Below are 25,065 nucleotides of genomic sequence, written 5' to 3'. Positions count from 1 at the left end.
AGTCCCTGAAGCAATTCCTGGAGGAATGTCTGGTGAAATTCCTGGAGGAATCGCTGAAAAAAATCCTAGAGAAATCTTTAAAAGAATCCAAGGAGACCCTGGAAGAATGCCTGAAAAATTTCTTGGAAGAATGCCTAGAAGAATTCCTAATGGAATTATTGGAGGATACTTGCATAATCCCGGAAGCAACTACTGGAGGAAGCTCTGGAGAATGACTGGAGGAATTCATGAAGGAATGCATTGAGGAAACCCTGGAGGATTTCTTGGAGGAATCTGTGAAAAAAAGTTGTAGGAATTCTTGGAGGGATCCATGAAGGATATCCTAGAGGAATGTCTGTAGGAAGTCCTGAAGAATTCTTCAGAGGAATTTCTGACGAAATTTCTGGAGGAATCTTAAGATAAATTCCTGGAGGATTTTTTAGAAAGATCCCTGCAGGAATTCCCAGAGGAATCCCTGGAAAAATTTCTTGAGGAATTCCTGAAAAAAAAAACGTGGATAAATTTCTTGAGGAATTCGTAGAGGAATATCAGGAATTATTCGTGAAGAAATCGCAAATGAAATTTTTGGAGAAATTTTGGGAGAATCCTTAGAAGAGTTCCTGAAGAAACTTAAGAATGAACCCTGGAAGCAATCACAAGAGGATTTTCTAAGAGAATCCCTAAACAGTTCCTGGAGGAAGTACTGATTTTTTTCCTGGAAGAAATCCTTAAAGAATAAATAGTGGAGTTTCTGAAGAAATCCTAAGAAGAGTTCCTGGTAGAATCTTTGGAGGAATTTTTAAATGAAGTTGTTCCTGAAAGAATCACAGAAGCAATTCCCGAGTAAAACCCTGCAGAAATTTTTGGAGGAATCCCTGGAGGATATTCTAAAGGAATATCTTTACGGATTAACGAAGGAGTCTCTAGAAATACTCCTAGAGAAACCTCTAGAAGAATTCCTGGAGGAATCTCAAGAGGTATTTCTGAAGAAATCCCTGGATAAATTTTTAGGAGAATCCCTGCAGCAATTCCCAGAGGAATAATTTCGGTAGGAATCTCTGAAGTTATTCGTAGAAGAATCCCTTGAGAAATTCCTGGATAAATTTAGCAAGAATTCTTGACAAAAATGCAGATGGAATCCTTAGAGAAATCCTGAAGGAATTCCAAAAAGAGTTCGTGGAGGAACTCCTTGAGGAATCGCTGTAGCAGTTCCTGAAGGAATCCCTGCAGGAGTTCCTGCATCCCGGAAGCAGTCCCATGGGGAATTCCTTAGGAAATCCCAGGAAAGCATTCTTAACAAATTCCTGGAAGAATTTCTGCAGGAAAACAGTATGAAGGAATCCATGTCTGTAATAATTTTTGGACTAATTATTGTTGGAATCTCTGGATGGACTCCCAAAACAATGTTTTGTACAATGTTTTAAGGAATTCCTGGGTTAATTTTTAGCTAATCTCTGGTAAAATTTCCTGTAAGGGTTTCTTGAAGATATTGCTGCTGCAATACTTCAAATTATTCCAGATTGAATTATTGGAGCAATCTCTAGTGGAGTTCTTGAAGGAATATATGGAGAAATCCCTGAAGAAATCTTTGAAAGAATACTTGCATAAATACCTAAAAAAATCTGTTGGCATTCCTTTGGGAATCCCTGGATAAATTCCTGCAGGAATCCTTGAAAAAAGCACTGGAACAATCGCTAGAGGAACCTCTAAAGATATGCCAGGAGAAATTCTCGAAGGAATGTTTGATGAAACCCATGGAGGAATTCTGGGAAAATTCTCTGGAGCGGTCCATGATGGTATCACCGAAGGAAGCTATGGAAAAAAATCCTGGAGGAATTCGTCGATGCATTCTTGCAGAAGTATCTGTAAAAATTTCTGAAGGAATCGTGGAAGGAAATCTTGAAGTATTTCTTGGATCAAACCCTGAAATAATCACTATCGGAAGCCTACAATCTCGGGGGAAGCTCTTGAATAAATGCCTTTTTAAAAGAATTTCTGAAGGTGTCCTTGAAAGAATTCGTAAAGAAATCCCAGGTATTTTGCTCTTAGCATGACGTTTATATGAATTGAATACTATTGAAATTCGTGCACATAACTGCACTTTTTGGCAAGGTGTATTTGTATTTCATGAATCAACATCACAAGATTTAGCCATTGAACCAAGCTTGTTATTTGGTAAAATTCTATGATAAGATTGAAGTGGTACTCTTGGAGAAATACTTGGTGAAATTTCCTATGGTTATTGAGTAAAAAAGGTTTGATAATTGTGGATTGAAACTTTAATTTTTAAATAGTTAATTTTTTTTTTAAATATTTATTTTTAACTCTTAATTTTGATAATCTATGAGTTGGCTCGAATAAAACAAATCTGGCGGCCAGGAGAGGGAGGGGGCACGGCTTCCCCTGCCCTCCTCTGGCTATGCCCATGGGAATGTCCTCAGAGAATTCTCAAGGAATTCACTCAGGGAATCCTCAAAATATTCCCTTAGGGATGACTCCTGGAAGAATCCCCAAAGGAACTCCTGGAGAATCATGAAACAATTCCTGGAGGGACCTATAAAGCAATCCCTAGCGAAATCCACAAATTAATTCCTGGGTGAGTCGTCGAAAAAATCCCGAAGGAATCCCATAAAAAATACCTAGAGGTCTTGTCTTACGAATTTCTGCACGAATCCCGAAAGGAATTCATGGAAGAGTTACAAAAGGCATGCCTGGAGGTATCTGCAAAATAATTCCTAGAGAAATCCGCAAAGGATTTCCTAAAGGAATCTCCGAAATAATTCCTGGAAGAGTCCCCAAGGGAATTTCTGGAGGAATCTCAGAAGGAGTTTCTGGAGGAATCCCCATGCGCCGAAATCGGCGCACTAAAATAAAAACTCGGATTAAAATCAACGATAATACCGTTTGGTGCTAAAGAAAATCGAGGATAATACGTGATTGACATCTAATACTTTGAAGATTACCGCCAATTTTATTTATAGATGACTACATGGACATTTGCCTTGTTTTCTTTATTTTTAGTATTTAGACAATTTAAACCATTCATGAATTTGCACCTTATGCATTAATTTAACGCTAATTGCTGATTCACGTTCATCGTTTCTCGCACCGCGAAATTCAACAAGCGACCACGCGCCTCCATCGCTCCAGCTAACAAATCACTCTCGCTCCGTCGGACTTTTCCGCCAAACCACCCACCATGGACGTTTGATCGAATGTGACGACCGACTCTCCCCAGCGAAAAACGAAAACAGAAGGGCCTTTGCTTACACGCTGCATGCATAGGTCGGAGATTTGAGCTACTCAGCAGCACCAGAAGCTCCCGGTGGTCGTCACGCGGTCAAACTCTCTCGCTCCGAGAGGGAACCAGCTATTGATGACCGAAAATGCGCGCTCGGAGAAGCGCACGCGATAACATTTGCCACTGACTGACGGTGATATCACACCATCATCATCGTCATTCAGTTCGCTCGATTCGCTCGCTCGCTGGCTTTCGTCGATCGTCGTCGTCGGTGAGCGTCGTGACGACGGCTTGGGCGACGCACGGTTTGGGCGACGGACGGTAGTCTCATCTTCTTTCGGTGTTTGGATGGGTCGTCGCCTCCCGCTGAATGGGGTGGTTTTGGCTTTAGCTCGAACGATGAACAACGACGACGACTACGGCGACGATTGACTACGATACTGAGCTCCTACCTAGCTCAGCCCGAGATTGGCGGCGCTCTTTGGTCCCAGTTCTATTCGGTCAGCCAGCACTCGCAGTCTGTCGCGCGGAAACTTCTCTCTAACTACGCTGCTGCACTAGGAGGGTTAGGTGTGGACTCCGTCAGGTCCGCCGTTCTTGTGTGTGAGGTCGACGGTGTGTGTGGTGTGACGGTGTCGCGTGCGATTCATCATCATCCCCAGGGCAGCGAAGAGTGTACGGCGAGGGCGACTCCTTGCAGAACCTTTGCGCTGCTGGAGAGAAGGGTCTCAACGGTGAAGCAGCAGCCAGCAACGCAACGGTGGCCCTGAGTTTGTGTTCTTTCGGGTGGGTGGCTCTTTTGGTAATGGGGGGACGTGGTTTGGGGGCTTTTCATATGCACAATCAGTGGGCGCGTAGCCGTCGCAGTGTTGTGCCAACATTATTAGATCTTGACGGATTGGGTATTTTCGGGGAGGGATAAAAAGACTTCCGGTGGTTTTCTCGGGGTGGTGTTCTGCGGAGGGAAGTTTAGTGTGTTGGGGAAGAAGCGAAGGCGAAGCTTGCTTGGGGTCGTTGCCGTCAGGTTGATGCACAGAGTGGGAAAGTGTCTACGCTGAGGTGGTCTTAGACGGGATTAGCTGTATTTCGTGTGATTCCTGATTGAAGCAGAAGTTTTCGGGTAGGTGAAAATATGGGGGCTATGAAGAGTACGCGTACAGGGAAGATTGAAGAATAGCGGTATCTTTAACCGAGACTGAAACAAAACAGTCGCCCCAATGGAAACAATGCAGAAGATTGTGAAATTTCATGGAATTTTTCTCCGGGGTGTCGAGTGAGTCCTTGATGCATCCTCCATAGTGTGAGCTGTGACCGTGTGCTGCATCCTATCTCCAGACGAAGTGCGATATGTTGAGGCGAAAAGCCTGGAAGAAAATTTTTAATCTCAACGAGCTTCCTCCGTGCTCAAGTTCGCGAAGACCGAGAAACTAGTGGAAGGGTTCCATTTCTTTGTGCACCACTCACTGGCCGCTGTGCTTTCATCCACGCGGTCTATTGTTCTGGAACCGTGTCGCGACGCGACGCCCCGGAAGCCAGCTGGTGTGAAGAAAGATGCTAATCGGAAGGAGCTTGGCACTGTCGCCGTCGCCCTCAGATGTCACGACTTGAGTGCGAAGAACTATGTCGTCGACGTCCTCGTCTTCGTCGGATAATAGAAGAGGCCTTCAGGCTTTGTCCGCGCCGCGTTGACTCCTTGGAAGTACACGGGGGGGGACGGCAAATTCTGTTGTGTGAACGAAGGACACCGAAAACACCTTCGTGCATGTGTCTGCGTCGTGTTGTGCCAACCAAACTGTGAAACTGTGAAAGCGAAGAAAACCCACCGACCAACTTCAAGGAGAGTGGAATCCCCGTGTGAAGGTCGTTCCAAAATAACGTGTGTGTAGGTGCGACCAAAACGAAAAGCGAAGAAAATCCAAACTGCGGGCGGCTTTACCGCACCAACGACGACGACGACCACCGCATGAATGAAGCGATAAAGTACTGAGTGAATTACCGGAGGGGGTGGCCCAAAGCACTCCGCATTACTGTGAGGGCAAAACACGTAAAAATCACGGGTTTATTTGGGTGCAGCACTTCGAGTGGGACCGTTTGGAGGTGTGATTTCCCTGAGGATTGCAAAGTTTGCTTCGAAAAAATGGGGCTTCTGTGACTGTTTCGCTGCAGCACTTGGATGGCTGATTTTTGCTGAACTGTACAACAACTAAACGAATATACGATTGCAGAGGAGAATTACTTACCAAGGACATCGAGGAAAGGGTGCGATCACCTAACAAGTTAGTATTTATGGCTTGTTTTATTGTGTGTTATATATGATAGGGGTGCAATGATTCAAACCAATGGTTTTACGATTACAATCCAAGTAATAATTCATTAACATTAGCATGTTTTGAATCACTTGACAATCGTTTGCCTCTTTATACCCTTCTTACACCCATAAGAAGGGTATAAATATCGCTCGAAAAACCGACTTTCGATCCGAGGCCCGAAGGGCCGAGTCTCATATACCAATCAACTCAGCTGGACGAACTGAGCAAATGTCTGTATGTGTGTGTATGTGTGTATGTGCGTTACAAAAGTCACTCTCGTTTCTCAGCCGTCTGTCAACCGATTTGAGTTCTCTTGGAAGCAAATGAAAGCTACTACATCCTAGTAGAACGCTATTGATTTTTTTTTTCGATTGGACGTCTGGTTACCGAGATATCTCTCGAAGAGTACTTATGAGTCATACAACTAAACTTTTGAGAATTTTGACCAAGTGTATCATAATAAATATCTCAGCCGTTTGTCAACCGATTTGGGTTCTCTTGGTACCAAGTAAAAGCAACAACATCCTAGTAGAATCCTATTCATTTTGATTACGATTGTACATTTGATACCCGAGATATCTTTCGTAGAGTACTTGGGAGTAATACAGGTTAGCTTTTTGAGAGATTTTTGACCAAGTGTATCATATTAAATATCACAGCCATCTGTCAACCGATTTGAGTTCTCTAAGCACCAAATGAAAGCTACAAGGCCCTGAAATTTTATTTCGATTGGACATTTGATTACTGAGATATCTTTAGAAGAGTATTTCAATTTTTTTATTATATTCACTTGTTATCTTGCATGAGCTTTTAACCAGTCCATGGGAAATTATTTTTCAATAAATAATGCTGACCTCATATAAAGTGTATACTAGCAGGTTATTGTTTTGAACAAAATTATAAATAACAAATTACAAATGAACAGGAATTCTATGAAATCTAACAAAACATATGTTAAATGTAAGCTTTGAATGTGTATATTGTGTGAAAAATGCAAGAACCGGACAGCCAAAATAACTAGCTGATGCCAAAACTGATTAACATAGTAGATATATCATTATTGTCTTTTTTACACCATAACCATGAATACTAAGCTAATTTATTCGACTGATTAAGAGATATTAGACAAAGTGTATCTCGCTGATTTTCTTATTCATTTGTTAATCGATTCAATATGTTTTGGCAGTTAACGAAATGCAAATAAGGTACAGTCAGGTTTTTTTTACGCGTACATAAAAAAATCTTCGTCTTATTTTTGCATGATTCGTCGAGAAATGGTGAGACTTTTTTACGCGTTTTTTTTTTTTGAATTTTGATCTGAGTTTCTTTAACGCGGTACGTATCTCCCGCGTAAAAAAAATCTGACTGTAAATATGCAATACTCCAGAATATGTGAGCAATTTTTTAAGAATTCCATACTAGATTCTAGGAGATCCCTGGCATTTCTGGCAGTTAAGTCGATGGTCCATGATGCTATTTTGATTTTGCTAGATGCCAAATCCACAATATTTTCTAGAACTATTGGTCAATCACACAAAATAAATATGTTAAATACAAATAATACAACAATAATTTTAGTAAGTGTAAGTAGGGTTCTATTCACCATGGGTGGATTAAATCGGGTTTCTTTACCTCATATCGGAAGATTAATGTTGAAATGTGGTGGTTGGTAAATTCATAGGGTATTGTTCATTATTTTCATTATCAAGGCTATATTCTAACTCCCATACTTATGGCGTGATATTAAAGCCGGTATCCGCAATAATCGGAACACTGAAATATGGCTGCGACTCTGCAATATATACATTAAAATTGGCCAAATTTTGCTTAATAATATCTCAAGATATGTTTATTTCACCTGCAAAATTTCAATTGAATCGGTGAAGTACCTTTTGTTGTAGCAATGAAACAGTAGAACGCGAGCAATTGAATTTTGTACAGCCCCTGGTTTAGCTTGTCAGCGCTGTAACTTTTGAATTTGGCAAAAGAAATGGCTGAAATTTTGAACACAAACCTCTCAATATACATCCCTTGCATAGGCAAAATTTCAAAAAAATCGATGCACTATCAACAATTTTATAGCCGAAACATATATTGGGGCTAACCGTGTTTTTAGCCCCTCAGACAACATTTAGTGAGCACCCCTTATTGTTTCGATTGTATTGTTGAAATTACTTCACCAATAATCACCCAATTTTGCAGGGATAATATACACATAATCAACTACCTTCTGTGAAAATTTCATGAAAATTGGCAGAGATATTCAAAAGTTATGAATGGGCAAACATCGCACATGAAAAACATGAAACATTTTCACTAACACTATCCCCTATCAACACCAGTGTCTTTCAATCCAATCGATAAAAGTTGATGAAATATTACAAGAAGGTGTCTCTATAAGTATCATAACTGCTCACGAAATTTCATAATTATCCTCACAGAACTTTGAATTGTAGCGGAAAAGAACCATCTAGTATACGAATAAAAATTGGTGATGATTGTACAAAATCCTAAAAACCACGTCTGTTTTTTTCTCATCCACAGTTAAAAGTAAAGCATCGATTTTAATGAAATTTTGCACAAATAATAAACATACATCAAAGAGTTCTCAGTTAATTTTTGATCGATTTTTATTGATTCAGTACAGAGTTACTGCCATACTTCTGTGTCCCGATTGCTTTAAGCTTCTGAACTGAGTAGTAGACTATTAGCTCAAATGATTACCAGCGGATTCAAAACATCCTTGCCAAGGATTATAGTTATTGCTGCTGACATCCAAATTGGAACGACACAATAAAGTACACAAGCCTTCAGAGTGTATTTGCAGCGCAGGATTATGTTGGGTCGAGTTGGTGTCTTCAGTTTTCTAAATCCTGGTAAATCAAAGAAAAAGTAAACCGAAGACTTCGGAACAATCTGAAACAAATATGCACTTTCATCTCACTTTTAAGGTGAAAATAGTGTCTGCTCTATTCGAAATGGATTTATCTTAGTACAAAACTCTTTTGCTTATAGTAAATGCACTATCAAAAATAATTACATTTAAACGTTTACTCAAAGAGTTGTTTGTAGTGAATACAATTCCTACAAAAATCAAACAGTACAGTCAGTGGTGAAGTACGCATATCTATTTAGATAAATCTACTGAGGACATAACTGCAAACGCCTCTCATACATTTATCACCTTCGGAAAAGAAAAAAAAATGTAATAACTTTATCGAAATTGGACGGGTGTTGACAAAAACTTAACAACTTTCCGAAAAACTCTTTTAGTTTAGGATTCCGGAGACATGGAAACCTGGTTCACAAGGTTCCGAAACTATTACAGATTGCCTCGGGGTACCACATACAATGCACAACGTATACTTCATGACCTCGATGAGATGGAATAACAGTATCTTCGGCAAAATAATTCAACAGTTCAAAAATTATCTGACATCGCACCTTTTGATTCGAGATTCGTCTGCTAGATGGTGCCAATGTCAAAAATGATCAAACCTCTATATGTCAGATATCAAAACTCTTAGGAGCTAGTGTTCTGTTTTCATCAAAGTTGTTCAGCAAGCTAAGGACTATCTCAAAACGGAAACTTTGGTTCGAGATTCATCCGCCAGGCAGCGCCAGCATAAAACATGTTCAAACCTTTATATTTCAGAATCATTATGAGATGATGCCGTCTTCGGCAAAGTTGTTCAGCATGGTAAGAACTTTCTGACAATTAGGTCTAACGTTCGTGATTTGTCCGCTAGGTGGCTGCTAGTTGCACTGAAAGCACACGCAACTTCCATCTTGCCAAATGAGCTGCATTTAAACTCTGAATTTCGTACCCCAAGCAACACGACTTGTTTCATAGGCAGTACATATCAGCAACCTTAGTGCAATTTATTCACTGTGCGTATTATAGACGATAGAACACAATTGCTTCTTATTTGAAATTCAAAAAGCGCAGCTTCAGAATAATTATGCAACTTAATGAGAGGGAATGATAAAAAATGGAAAAAAAAACATATTTTGTCGGGACTCGTATCATGAACACCAGGAGTATTAACAACTCACCTTACATACTGCACTAGAAGCTCTGTGAGAGATTTGCTGCTCAACACACCATACAAGCTACTGAAGTTACGCGTTATTTCATTGCACCTTATTTGTCACAAATTAGAGAACTGTCAACTATAGCAAGTTATAGACGCGCAAGTTTTTCGCAACTAATTTGGAACAAAATCTGAACAAACAAACCAGAGTAAGATGTTGCATGACTGTAACATAGCACATTTAATGCAAGCTGGCTGTTTTATCTCGTGTAAGGAATTCGGAAGCTCCATCTCCACGAACCGATGTCATACACGAAGTATTTGGTGATTTCTATGAAACAATGCCGAAACTTTACGAAATTCCTAAAGCAGCACCTGCAGCATCATCCAAAGTGTGGCTTTAGGAATTTCGTAAAGTTTCAGCATTGTTTCATAGAAATCACCGAATACTCCGTGTTTGACATCGATTCGTGGAGGCGGAGCTTACAAATTCCTCACAAGTGATAAAACAGTCAGCTTGCATTGCATGTGCTATGTTACAGTCATGCTACATCTTACTTATGGTGTGTTGAGCAAAAATTCTCTCACAGAGCGTTTGGTATAGTATGTATGGTGAGTAGTAAATACTCCTGGTGTCCGCCATGGTTCGAGTCTGGACAAAATATGTTTTTTTTTTCATTTTTATATTATTCCCTCTCATTCAAGTTACATAACGATTCAGAATCTGCGCTTTTTGGGTTTCAATAAAGAATCAATTGCGTTCTATCGTCTATAATTCGGACAGTGAATACATTGCACTGAAGTTGCTGTTACTGGCTTTGAAACAAGTCGTGTTGCTTGGGTATACTCAAAGTTCCGTCTGCAGTTTCTGGCATTCTACCTGGTGCTTCTGTTTTTCCCTCCTCTTCAATTTCTTCGTATATTTCGATTGGGTTGGTATTCTTCCAGAAATTTCTTCTCTCTGAAGGAACTTATTTCTCAAAGGGGGTCATTTTCTGAGGCTATCTAGGAGATTTTTCCTGAGTTTTTTTTCGGGATTCCGCCAGTAAATGCTTCGTGTACTCTTCATGTCGATCATTCTAAAATTTAAGTGGAAACTTCTTAAGGAATCCTAGAAAAAACACTTTGAAGAATGTGAGGAGGAGCTTGTTGAGGAATCCCAAATAAATATTAAAAAAAAATCCAGAATACCGGAATGAAATCCTATTAAGATCCAAAAATAATCTCTAGGAGGAATAGTACAAGAAAGTCTCGAAAAATCCCAGAGAAAAAACATCTTGAGAAGCCTCAGTAAGACTCTTTTGACGATTTTCAGGATAAATCAAAAGAAGTACCCGAAGCGATTCCTGAACAAAAACCACAAAGAACTAAAGATGTAATTCCACAAGCTTCCTCAGAAGAAATTCCTAAAGATCTTTCTGATATATACTAAGCACTAAGGAATTCCTCCTAGAATCACTCCAGAATTGTTTCCTGCGATTCCTCCAGAAGATCATTCTGAGATTCCTTGAAAATTTTCTTTCTGGCGTTCTCCTTAACTTTATTCTAGTAAATTAATTGAAAATGTGTCCCTGAAAGTTCACCATTTTTGCGACATAACCTCTGCCTTTCATTGTCAATGAAATTCATTCTGTTTTTCAGAGATCAGTTATGGAGTTGCTTTTAAGGTCATCTAGGACCCATTTACATATTATTTCCAAAACTTCAGTAATAATAACAACTGTGAACAACAATGTTTTTGGGGCGCGGAAAATAAATGCAGTACAGTACGAAGATGAATCTCGAATCTCAGGTTAACCTTCTCGAGAAATTCCAGAGAAGAATCTTGAAAAAAATTCGCAGAAATAACTACTAGAGAAATTCTAAAAGGATCCCTGTAGATCTCCTCGAGGGAAACGATAGGCATCTCTTTGAGGAATATGAGAAAAAAAATGTTGTTGGAAACCCAGAAGAAATATCTGGAGGAATCCTAGCAATAACTACGTTGTCCAGGAGAAATTAATTTATGAAGTTAAAAATTTTATAAGGCCTATTGTTTTGCTTCATAACTTCATAAAATTTAGCACGCCGCAAGGCAAGATTTATAACTGATAACTCATCCAGGGAAACCAGAAGGCCAAATAATCTCAGACTGAGGCCAAAATGCTTGAAACAGTCTTCAATCAATTTGTTTCGTAAAATCCTGAAGTTTGACATGTCGCAACCTAGGTTTTAAGATTAACCAAAAACTAGTTACTACACCCGGTGTAACCAAATGGCCGAAAAATTCCGGAATGTGCCCAATGTGAACTATCAATCGGGATGAAAACCAACCCCATGATTCCCCGGAATAATGTGGACAAATACATTTGTTTGATCCATGTACAGTACTGGACGAAATAAAGTGCGCATTGGCTGATTTTCATGCAGAATGCTCATGCTTAGGGAGTCGAATCTCAGCTTCTAATGCAACGATTGATCCGAAATTTTGTCTGGACATTTGTAATAACTTGAAATTTGATCTGTGAAAAAAAAGAAAATATTGAGAAATTTTGATTTTGGAATAATTTTGAAATTTCAATTTTTAGGTAAATATGTTCTTCTGCAAAGTTGATTAGTCTAACAAAATACACAACATTCTGAACAAACCATTCATTTCAAGTAATCCGTTTACAAAATAATTTAAATAAAATCAATTAAGCTATTTTTCTTGAAATGGGAGTTTTACGATATTAAAAAAAAATTTGCTCAGATTTTTTTTTTTTCAGATTAAAATCTAAGATCAATCGGTGCATTAGAAGCAGAGATTTGACCCCCTGAGCATGAGCATTTGTATTGGAGCGTATTGGTTTGATTTAAGAATAGACTAAATCACAATGAAACATTTGAAAGGTATAAAACCCTTACAGAATAGTTGGGATATCTACCTTTTTTCAGAAAAACTAAATATAAAATATAAAATTGGAAATAAATTTCTTCAATGATTCATCCAGAAACCACTTTGAAAAAATCTCAGATGATACCGACGGAAACTTCTCCGAATATTTGCCGAAGAACTTCCTCAAGAATTCTTTCAATGATTTCAAAGATCCGCTGGTCCCACTTAAAACGGTTCTGAGAAAGCCCGTACACAGAAAAGTCGGCAAGGGAGGGGTTTTTCTTAGTTTCTGAGAAAGGCGGAGGGGCGCCTAGTACATGAAACATCGACAATGGGAGGAGTAAACCTCCAAAACCCCTCCCTTGTGCACGGGCTTGGTTCTGAAAACACCAATGTTCACGAGAGAATTGAATGCGCACAAGTCTCATGGTCTATGCGTTGTAGTTAGAAAGTGTCAGAAAAGTGTTTGGGTGTTCTAAAATTTTGCTTTTTACTAACGTATCACATTATCTTAACCTTTGCATGCCTTACCAAGAACATTCTGATAACTTTGTATAATTCATAATCATCATACAAAGTATAATCAAAAGAATAAAAATTTAAAATGCTCTCAAAAATTGTTTGTAGGGATAAATAACAGTTTCATCACAAACAATGCTTGCTGTCATGGTAAACTCAGAGCTGGTTACTTGAAATTTTAAAATCACAACGCCCTTCATACTGGTAAGCCCCCATAGGAATTACTGAGATGAGAATGAGGGAATGAATTCCTCTAGAGGCATCTCCAAGAGTTCTTCTAAGGATTCCTTTAGAAATAACTCCAGAGATCCCTCAGAAATTTATTGATGAATTTATACAAGAATTCCAACAGTATCTCTCTCTGTGTGAAGAATTAGCCTTAATTAAAATTCACAAATAAGAAGAAATTAAAAGAAAGTACCACTTTCTGCAATTTCTGCAAGAATTTTGGCAGACATATTTAACTTCGAGCCCTGAAGAAGATCCAAACCCGAGGATCGAAACGTCGGCGATGAAATAACAGAACCAACGCTTATTTCTGTGACTGCAAGCCGAAACCATTAGAAGTCCCATATTTAAAAGATTCCATCAGAAATTTCTCTACGGATATCTTTCAGATTCCACGGACTCCTCTCATAAATATCTTAAGCAATGTTTGTCCAAGAATCGCTTCAAACAATTTTTAGGAACTTCTTCTAGGAATCTCCAAAGTTACAACAAATATTTTTTTTAGAAGGGATTCCTTCGAATAATTATCCAGAGATGTCTCCTTCGGAGAATCTTTCAATACTTCTTTCAGGCATTTTTGTGCAATTTTTGGAAGAACTGCTGGAAAAATCCCTGGATGAATATCTAAAACGATTCCGCAGATATTTCCGACGAGTAATTTCCGAAATAAAATTGTGTTCGAATTTATGCAGGAATCCCAGAACGGATTTCTCAAGGAATTTTTCGAGGAATTCTTAGAAGATTTTCCGAAAGAATCTCTATAGGATTAAAAAAAAACCCCTTATTAATCCACCTAGCGGTGATGGTGCCTTTCTCGTGCTTTAAAATATCCTTTCAACAAAACTCGAGCGACATGTTGGTGACATTGACATAAATACAAAATGAAAACTGCTTGCTAAATCTATTTAATATGGATACATTTTATATTAGCATAACATCCAATATTCAGATAATATAAAACAACGATCCAAAACTCAAACCAAACAAGTGTCATGAAGCCGCAAAATTTTGAAACGTCATTTTAGATATTCCGGTCATCATTTTATGACTCCGGATATCTACCGGATATCACACCATCTTGGATGTTCTGGTATTCATTTTTTGACTCTGCACCTAAAATTACATAAAATAGTCGCCGTATTGAATTTTGGCATGTCGTTTATGATTTTCTGGTTACCAGTTTTGGACGAAGACCGGCATTCTTTCCCACTCAAACTATAGTCATATTGCAGACCTTGTGAAACAGCACACAGCTTGGGTTTTCTGATTACAAATTTTGAATTCTGGATATATTTTCATACAAAATATGCCCATAATGCAAGAATTAAAAATCCTATAAAATAGGCACAAACTTAAATACTGGACCATTATATTGGACTTTGGACCGCTATCTTGGATACTCTGGTTGACTCCGAACATATTTCCCATACCAAATACACTTATTTTACATAGTTTTGAGCATGAGCATGAGCATGAGCATAGATGACCGCACAATTCGTAGTTGCTACTCCGTGATTGACCAGAGCAATCGAAATTGCACAAGGAACCAATGAATAGGGCTTGGGACTTGCTTACTATTCTCAATGTACACAGGTCGAGAGCTCTCAACTTTAATAAGGTCAATAACGGCGCCGGCCACGTCCTTACGGTCATCGAGGATGGAAGGGAATGTTAGTAAGACAAACGTTGTTATAAAGACCGCGAATCGCTGCATCTCCACGTTTGTCTCAGGAAGGATTTTTTGTTAGTAGGGTAAGGTACATTGTCAGTCCGGGAGTCACCTATGGTTGGTGATATGATTTGACAATGGATCAATGTACACAAACCGCCGTTAACAATCGACCACTTTTCGACGCAAGAACTAGCCAAAAAGAAAATTCTATCGCGCGTCTCCATTCCACTAGGGAGCAGAAACCTTTAGTCTATTCCACACAGAAATACACTGAACGCGACTCACTTGTCGGCGCCCGGATTTTTTCTCGACCGGCGAACCCGAAGTAACATTTTTCACTCTTTTGTGTAAATGCAAAAAATGAAAGAAAATATTTATTATCAACTAAAAGTGTATTGGAAACTAGCGCCGAAGGGAAGCGAAAAATTCGGAACCGACTCGAACCACGGCGCGCGCACACTCGTCCCGTCGTCGGAGCCCCGCAGAGAAGAGGAAAAAAAATCGCAAAAATTTAGCAAAGCGAGCGCGCGAAACTTTGCTGCTGCCGAACTACCGCACACTACTGACTGCTTGGCGTCCCGTCGTCGGAGCCCCGCAGAGGGAAGAGGAAAAAAAAAATCGCAAAAATCTAGCAAAGCGAGCGCGCGAAACTTTGCTGCTGCCGAACTACCGCACACTACTGAATGCTTGGCGTCCCGTCGTCGAAGCCCCGCAGAGGGAAGAGGAAAAAAAATCGCAAAAATCTAGCAAAGCGAGCGCGCGAAACTTTGCTGCTGCCGAACTACCGCACACTACTGACTGCTTGGCGTCCCGTCGTCGGAGCCCCGCAGAGAGAAGAGGAAAAAAAATCGCAAAAATCTAGCAAAGCGAGCGCGCGAAAATTTGCTGCTGCCGAACTACCGCACACTACTGACTGCTTGGCGTCCCGTCGTCGGAGCCCCGCAGAGGGAAGAGGAAAAAAAAATCGCAAAAATCTAGCAAAGCGAGCGCGCGAAACTTTGCTGCTGCCGAACTACCGCACACTACTGACTGCTTGGCGTCCCGTCGTCGGAGCCCCGCAGAGGGAAGAGGAAAAAAAAATCGCAAAAATCTAGCAAAGCGAGCGCGCGAAACTTTGCTGCTGCCGAACTACCGCACACTACTGACTGCTTGGCGTCCCGTCGTCGGAGCCCCGCAGAGGGAAGAGGAAAAAAAATCTTGCAAAGCGAGCGCGCGAAACTTTGCTGCTGCCGAACTACCGCACACTACTGACTGCTTGGCGTCCCGTCGTCGGAGCCCCGCAGAGAAAATAAATTCGCAAAAATCTAGCAGAGCGAGCGCGCGAAACTTTGCTGCTGCCGAACTACCGCACACTACTGACTGCTTGGCGTCCCGTCGTCGGAGCCCCGCAGAGAAAATAAATTCGCAAAAATCTAGCAGAGCGAGCGCGCGAAACTTTGCTGCTGCCGAACTACCGCACACTACTGACTGCTTGGCGTCCCGTCGTCGGAGCCCCGCAGAGGGAAGAGGAAAAAAAATCGCAAAAATCTAGCAAAGCGAGCGCGCGAAACTTTGCTGCTGCCGAACTACCGCACACTACTGACTGCTTGGCGTCCCGTCGTCGGAGCCCCGCAGAGGGAAGAGGAAAAAAAATCGCAAAAATCTAGCAAAGCGAGCGCGCGAAACTTTGCTGCTGCCGAACTACCGCACACTACTGACTGCTTGGCGTCCCGTCGTCGGAGCCCCGCAGAGGGAAGAGGAAAAAAAAATCGCAAAAATCTAGCAAAGCGAGCGCGCGAAACTTTGCTGCTGCCGAACTACCGCACACTACTGACTGCTTGGCGTCCCGTCGTCGGAGCCCCGCAGAGGGAAGAGGAAAAAAAAATCGCAAAAATCTAGCAAAGCGAGCGCGCGAAACTTTGCTGCTGCCGAACTACCGCACACTACTGACTGCTTGGCGTCCCGTCGTCGGAGCCCCGCAGAGGGAAGAGGAAAAAAAAATCGCAAAAATCTAGCAAAGCGAGCGCGCGAAACTTTGCTGCTGCCGAACTACCGCACACTACTGACTGCTTGGCGTCCCGTCGTCGGAGCCCCGCAGAGGGAAGAGGAAAAAAAATCGCAAAAATCTAGCAAAGCGAGCGCGCGAAACTTTGCTGCTGCCGAACTACCGCACACTACTGACTGCTTGGCGTCCCGTCGTCGGAGCCCCGCAGAGGGAAGAGGAAAAAAAAATCGCAAAAATCTAGCAAAGCGAGCGCGCGAAACTTTGCTGCTGCCGAACTACCGCACACTACTGACTGCTTGGCGTCCCGTCGTCGGAGCCCCGCAGAGGGAAGAGGAAAAAAAAATCGCAAAAATCTAGCAAAGCGAGCGCGCGAAACTTTGCTGCTGCCGAACTACCGCACACTACTGACTGCTTGGCGTCCCGTCGTCGGAGCCCCGCAGAGGGAAGAGGAAAAAAAAATCGCAAAAATCTAGCAAAGCGAGCGCGCGAAACTTTGCTGCTGCCGAACTACCGCACACTACTGACTGCTTGGCGTCCCGTCGTCGGAGCCCCGCAGAGGGAAGAGGAAAAAAAAATCGCAAAAATCTAGCAAAGCGAGCGCGCGAAACTTTGCTGCTGCCGAACTACCGCACACTACTGACTGCTTGGCGTCCCGTCGTCGGAGCCCCGCAGAGGGAAGAGGAAAAAAAAATCGCAAAAATCTAGCAAAGCGAGCGCGCGAAACTTTGCTGCTGCCGAACTACCGCACACTACTGACTGCTTGGCGTCCCGTCGTCGGAGCCCCGCAGAGGGAAGAGGAAAAAAAAATCGCAAAAATCTAGCAAAGCGAGCGCGCGAAACTTTGCTGCTGCCGAACTACCGCACACTACTGACTGCTTGGCGTCCCGTCGTCGGAGCCCCGCAGAGGGAAGAGGAAAAAAAAATCGCAAAAATCTAGCAAAGCGAGCGCGCGAAACTTTGCTGCTGCCGAACTACCGCACACTACTGACTGCTTGGCGTCCCGTCGTCGGAGCCCCGCAGAGGGAAGAGGAAAAAAAAATCGCAAAAATCTAGCAAAGCGAGCGCGCGAAACTTTGCTGCTGCCGAACTACCGCACACTACTGACTGCTTGGCGTCCCGTCGTCGGAGCCCCGCAGAGGGAAGAGGAAAAAAAAATCGCAAAAATCTAGCAAAGCGAGCGCGCGAAACTTTGCTGCTGCCGAACTACCGCACACTACTGACTGCTTGGCGTCCCGTCGTCGGAGCCCCGCAGAGGGAAGAGGAAAAAAAAATCGCAAAAATCTAGCAAAGCGAGCGCGCGAAACTTTGCTGCTGCCGAACTACCGCACACTACTGACTGCTTGGCGTCCCGTCGTCGGAGCCCCGCAGAGGGAAGAGGAAAAAAAAATCGCAAAAATCTAGCAAAGCGAGCGCGCGAAACTTTGCTGCTGCCGAACTACCGCACACTACTGACTGCTTGGCGTCCCGTCGTCGGAGCCCCGCAGAGGGAAGAGGAAAAAAAAATCGCAAAAATCTAGCAAAGCGAGCGCGCGAAACTTTGCTGCTGCCGAACTACCGCACACTACTGACTGCTTGGCGTCCCGTCGTCGGAGCCCCGCAGAGGGAAGAGGAAAAAAAAATCGCAAAAATCTAGCAAAGCGAGCGCGCGAAACTTTGCTGCTGCCGAACTACCGCACACTACTGACTGCTTGGCGTCCCGTCGTCGGAGCCCCGCAGAGAGAAGAGGAAAAAAAATCGCAAAAATCTAGCAAAGCGAGCGCGCGAAAATTTGCTGCTGCCGAACTACCGCACACTACTGACTGCTTGGCGTCCCGTCGTCGGAGCCCCGCAGAGGGAAGAGGAAAAAAAAATCGCAAAAATCTAGCAAAGCGAGCGCGCGAAACTTTGCTGCTGCCGAACTACCGCACACTACTGACTGCTTGGCGTCCCGTCGTCGGAGCCCCGCAGAGAGAAGAGGAAAAAAAAATCGCAAAAATCTAGCAAAGCGAGCGCGCGAAACTTTGCTGCTGCCGAACTACCGCACACTCCTTATTTTACATAGTTTTAGAGCTGAAAATTCCATAAAACAGCCACCATCTTCTGTTGATGCGATCAAATTCTTATTTTTCCATTCAACATTGACCCATCCTTTACACCTTAGGAATCTGAAATGGTACGATTTGATAAGATCGCTTTAGTTTTGTCTATATTTTGATCTCATATATGAGAACTTAGACCTATTCGTCACTGTTGTTCATACCTAATGTTAATCAGGCCATTAAACAAAGCCACGATTTGATTTTTCACATGAACGTTGGTTCTGCTACACAACAGCTAGTCTCTAATGTGATCTAAGGCTATTTTCTTGCTAACCGTTCATTAGATTATCAAAAAATCTGCGATCTGATGTGTCGTATGTATGGGTTTGGTTCATTTTTATATTTGGTAATTTCCGGTGGGATAGCCGGATCTGATTCCATGAGTCATGGACCATGACACTACCGGTTGTCCCAATTATGGTCTGAGAATATTTTATTGCTATTTATTCACCTTTACCTAATCACCGCGATTTGATATATCGCATGAATGGGTTTGCTTCACTTTTACTTCTAACCACTTTCGAAGCCACAGCTGAACCCGCAACACTACCGGGAATCTAATGTGGTCTGACCCTATTTTTCCATCAGGTTGTCGATAAGTCGTGATCAGTCTTGTTAGAGATCACAGTCATTTGGACCTTTTCGTCGATATTCGGCCTCCTTTTTCTCCGACATTCGCAACACAAGCAATCAAACTACTGTTCGAAAAAAAAATGTCAAACGAATGCACTTCACCACGATAGCGGCTTCGGGAGACGGTTCGGCTTTTGTTATTCCTGTCTTCTTCCATAATAAGAGCTATGTTGCCCATGTGTGTCGTATTCAATGCAACATGCAATAATAAACTTAAAATTAACATTCATAATCGGAATTGGCTGAAAATCTATGCGTAAAGCTAGAATTAGACACATGTCATCGTGTCAGATGACATTGATTTGACCCTTTCTTATGTTTATTGATCTTCGTTCTACTGCTCGTGTTGTGTGTAGGTAAGAGGTAACGATAGCGCACGAATGTAACAAAGCCGACTGACACCCGACTGCGGCAACGAAATGAAGGTAGTAAAAAGTGTCGAATGTTTACAAGTCGTGATTTGATGTACCGCATCCATGGGTTTGGTTAAATTTTACATTTTACTACCCGGATCTGATTCCGGGTAACTACTGGCTGAACCAAATATGGTCTAACATTATTGTCTTGTTAACTGCTCATCGGTTAACCAAAAACGCTGCAAATTGAAGGTGTCACATGCAGGGTTTGACAATTTCGACGGGACTCTCGGAACCAATTCCGGAACACTACCAGTTGTCTTTATTGTGACATAAGGCTATTTATAGCTAACTGTTCATCTGGCTATCGCAAAAGACACGATTTGATGTGTCACATGCCTGGATTTGGTTTACTTTTACATTTGGCCTCTTCCGGCCACTCAAAACTGATTCCGAAACACTTGCTGGCCGTTCATTAGGTAATCTAAAAAGCCGCTATTTGATGTGACGCATGCAGGGAATAAAATTATCGATCACGATCGCGATTGTAGAAAACTCTCTCACACGCATTATCAGCGAAAAAAGACGTGCGATAAATTCAGACACGGGCTTCTCCCGAGAATGTGTTTTCGCTCGTTCCGCAGCGCCGAAAATCGATTATCATCCGCAATGAAAAGTTGACTGGTTTGCTTTCTGCTCTTTGTTCGCCTCTCCGTAGTCTCGTCGTCAACGACTGTAGCTTTTATGTATACAATTTCTGTCCCCTCTAGAGCAGCCTGTGTGGTCGTGTGGTTATGGTGCGCGCTCATACACATTTTTTGTGGAGGGTCTAGGTTCGAATCCCGTTAGCGGCAATTTTTTGTTATTTGCCTTCTGATAATTATCGCGATAACTTTGCAGGCGATAAAGTTGGATAGCGAAAATGAAAAGAGCGATTTCCAGTTTTCGGCTATCTTTGATCGGGGACAAACATTAACGACCGATAAACAATTCTCACAGGAAAAGTAAACACAGAAAAAATCGGTTGCTCGAAAAACGCCGTTTTTCGTCTGAATTTGCTGATAATTTCATTCCCTGGACGCATGTACGGGTTTGTTTCACTTTCAGATTTAACCACTTCGGCGGGAACCCCAGAAGGGGTTCCGGAACACTACTGGTTCAGATATGGTCTGAGATGGTTTTCTTGCACATTGTCCATCAGGTCATCGAAAATGCCGTGGTTTGATGTGTCGCATGTATGGGTTTGGTTCAATTGTATACATATTTGGCCACTTCCAGCGGGACGCCTAGAACCGGTTCCGGAACACTACCGGTTCAGATATGGTCTGAGATGATTTTCCTGCTCATTAGCCATCAGGTCATCGAAAATGCCGTGGTTTGATGTGCCGCATGCATGGGTTTGGTTCAATTGTATATTTGGCCACTTCAAGCGGGACGCCTAGAACCGGTTCCGGAACACTACCGGTTCAGATATGGTCTGAGATGATTTTCCTGCTCATTATCCATCAGGTCATCGAAAATGCCGTGGTTTGATGTGCCGCATGCATGGGTTTGGTTCAATTGTATATTTGGCCACTTCCAGCGGGACGACTAGAACCGGTTCCGGAACACTACCGGTTCAGATATGGTCTTAGACTATTTTTCTGCTTACCGCTCATCAGGTTATCGAAAATGCCGTGGTTTGATGGGTCGCATGCATGGGTTTGTTTCATTTTCATATCTGGCCATTTCCTGGGGTACCGATCCGGAACACCTAAATGGCCATAACTCCGGAACGGCTGGACCGATCCGAACCATTTTCAATAGGAAACAATGGGACCAGATTCCGCGTCGAATGAACCGTCGGTCGTTAAAATCGGTTGATGTTTACTATCTAAAAATGAGGTGACCTTTTTTGTACACATACACACACACACACACACACACACACACACACACATACATACACACAGACATCATCTCAACTCGTCGAGCTGAGTCGATTGGTATATAACACTTGACCCCTCCGGGGGCTCTATCAAATTTTCGTTTTTGGAGTGAACATATAGCCTTTCGGTACACCTTGGTGTACGAGAAAGGCAAAAACGATGGATGAATTTGTGTAAAGTTCCATAAAAATACTGCTGAAGAAATCCCACACTGAAATTCCTGGAGAAATTCCTTGAACTCTGAAGAAGTCTCTGAAGAAAGTTTTGAATAAACCCCTGATTGAAAATCAGAAGAAATTCAAGTAAAAATCTCAGGAAGAGCTTTTGAATGAATCTTCAGAGGAATATCTGAAAAACGACGAAATCCCAGCAGGAAGTTTCGAAAGCTAGTTTCCTGAAAAAAACCTTTTATTAAATTTCTTAACGAGCCTTTGTTGAGGAATTGCTAGAAGGGTTTCCTGAACAATTCCCTATAAGAATATCTGAATTCCTGGCGGAGTTTGAGGAGGAACATATGAGAATCATTCCTGGAGAAATTTCTGAAGAAAACCTGAAAAGATTTTCTGAAGGGAACCTTCTGAAAAAAAATCTCTGGAGCAACTTTGAAAGTAATCCATAGAAGATTTGTTTATGAAATTCTTGGATACATTCATGAAGTATGGCATACAAAATGTCTAAAAAAATCTCCGGGAGAATTCCCAAAATAGTCTGTGAAAGATTTTCTAGAGAAATCCGTGGAGAAATTTCTGAGGGATGCTGAGCTTTTGATTTTCTGAAGAAATCCGTGGATGATTTCCTGATAGAATTCTCGTACGGAATTTGGGAAGAATTGAAGAAGGAGGAAGGAGTTCTTGGACAATTTTTTGGAGGATCTTCTGAAGAAACCCATGTCAGATGTTCTGAATTTTCATAAGGAATCCGTAAAATGTTTCCTGAAAGGTTTTTTTTAAGATTTTCTAATGAAATTCATTGATAACTCCAGAAAGAATCCAAGGAGAAATTTCTGAGGGCATGCTTGGCAGAATTTTTATAAAATTCTCTGGAAAATTTTCTAAAGAATCGCTTTGAAATTACTACATAAAGTATTTTTACAAGTATCCATGGAGTAATGTCTGAAGATATCCATTTTCCAAATGCCTCCTTTGTTAAATTTGTAGAGAAATCTCTCATTGAATTTCTGAAGGAATCACTAAATGATTCCTGAAGTAACCCTTACAAGATTTTCTGAAATAACCGTTTGTGAAATATCGGAGAAAAAGCTAATGAAATATTTGAAGTAATTCCTACAAGAAACTCTAGAAATTCCTGGAGAAAATATAGGTATTTTTTTTTTTGATAATTTTGTTAGAGCCCATAGGATTGTTTCCGAGGACTCTTGAGAAGTAACTCATGGGCGCTCATACTAATAGGAAATTATTTTTTGCTTTTTTTTCATCTCAAGAGCTAAATAACTTGGAGTTACATCGATGACAAGAATCAGCTTTGAACATTTCGGTAGATATGCGATTGACACCTGGGGCGTGAGGCCCTGTTCAATTTAATGTAAAGGATGACTGTTTTCATCTCCTGCAATGATGGAGCCGCGATATTGACATGAGTAATGCCTCGAACCCTTGGCGGATCATGCTGAGGTGTTAGTGGCGTTGCCGATACCTGAAAAAAGTTTCATAAGTGCTCCAAGCAGCGTTTCAGTGAGACATCGTGGAGGAGACGAATGTCGCCGATATTTGCGGCTTCTCCGCTTTAGTCGGATAGTGAGTTCGCCCATTCTCTTTTTTGTCCCGCCTACATAAGCGCTTCACTTCCTTCTCGAGAGCCGAATAGCGTTGACGGGCTATGGCTTTGGCTCCTCGTGTTTTTGCTCACTCTACCGTGGCTTTGGTATTCTTTTGCTCCCCTTTCTTCCTCCAGGTGTCATCTGTGATCCACTGCTTTCTCTGGGTGCGTAGCTCACCCAAATTATTCTCGCCGGTGGCGATGAAGGCGTTCTTGATGGTGCTCAATTGATCTTCTACACTTCCATCTTCTGGAATATCCGCAGCACGGTTCTCTAGCTCCTCGATTAAGGACCTTTTCATCTCAGCATCTTCCAGTCGGCGTGTGTTGAACCGGTGCACGATTTTCTCCTCCTTTCGATTGATCCTAGCAATGCTCAGCCGGATCTCGCCGATTGGGAGATGACGGTAGAACACAATGTCGGCGCTACGTTTGTTCCGCACATCAACGAAAGAGCTGGGGGATCGCCACCATGGGGGATGAACACCATGTCATTGGTGCCATAAAGATTTGAAAAAAGCTCTCCATTCTCGCTCATTTCTCCGAGACCATGGCGTCCCATGACCTGCTAATAGTCCGAGTTGTCGGAACCAACCTTCGCGTTGAAGTCGCCCTTGAGGATCTTGATCTCACCTTTCGGAATCTTGTCCATGACAGCATTCAGTCGATAATGTTCTTTTCTCTTGCATTTCGGCAGCATCGATTAGCGCGTAACATTGTATCGTGGTGAAGTTGTCCTAGTTCTCCTATCCACCGAGATGGGACTGCCATCTTAGGCATAGCTTCCGGTGGAGGAGCATTTCATATTTAGCCGCCGGTATAGACGCTGTTTGAGCCGCACTTCCTTGGTAAACAGACGCTTGGTACGTACCTCCTCAATTCGGCTGAAGGACTCAATTTGTCGGAAGCAAATGCAGAAGGACAACAATGCTAAATGCTGTATACAACTCTTAGCTGGCGTGGCGGTCTTTGTTATCGATTTGCCCATGGAAGCATGAGGTAGGGAATAGTGCGACCAGAGCTATGTTAGACGCTCTTCTCATTAACTCACCGTTTTGCAGTCCTTCATTCGAACGCTTGTTTATTCTATTTACTTGTTTTTTTACGGCTTTTGACTGCGAAAAAAAAATATGTCTCTTAGGGCCGATTTCTTCACCTCGGCTTAACTGGTAAGCCAGACTTACCCATATAGTTAAACCTGGTTTAACGCTTAAGCCAAGGTGAAGAAATCGGCCCTTATATAGTCTTCTGATCACCTTTCAATCTAGTTTGATCAAACAAGAAACCTACGGAAGCAAATGCATCACCAACCAACTAGAGCGTGGCGCGGGGTTCGGATGGGGTGCGCTGCGAAGGGACGGGTGGGGATCGCACCTCTTTATAGAAGTGCTAATTTCTTCGCGCTATTGTGCGGCGCGCGCAAAATTAAGATGACAAACGCTAATGGCCCTTCCGTCGTTGCGTTGTTGGT

General features: G+C 42.2%; 1 protein-coding gene across 4 annotated transcripts in view; it reads left to right on the top strand.

Moving 5' to 3' along the window:
* The first annotated feature begins 3,584 nt into the window (after positions 1 to 3,584).
* Positions 3,585 to 25,065, top strand: part of LOC115255941 (octopamine receptor beta-2R) — a 430,285-nt gene continuing 408,804 nt past the window's right edge. For 3 of the 4 annotated variants that reach the window (XR_009996558.1, XM_062847013.1, XM_062847012.1), the window contains exon 1: positions 3,585 to 4,006. The gene's annotated coding sequence lies outside the window, so the exon portion shown is untranslated. Of the gene's footprint in view, positions 4,023 to 25,065 lie in introns of all 4 variants that reach the window. The other variant, XM_062847014.1, reaches the window with a different exon arrangement.

Source organism: Aedes albopictus, chromosome 1 (assembly GCF_035046485.1).
Source record: "Aedes albopictus strain Foshan chromosome 1, AalbF5, whole genome shotgun sequence".
Classification (NCBI taxonomy): domain Eukaryota; kingdom Metazoa; phylum Arthropoda; class Insecta; order Diptera; family Culicidae; genus Aedes; species Aedes albopictus.
This window is presented reverse-complemented; position numbering and strand designations above follow the sequence as displayed.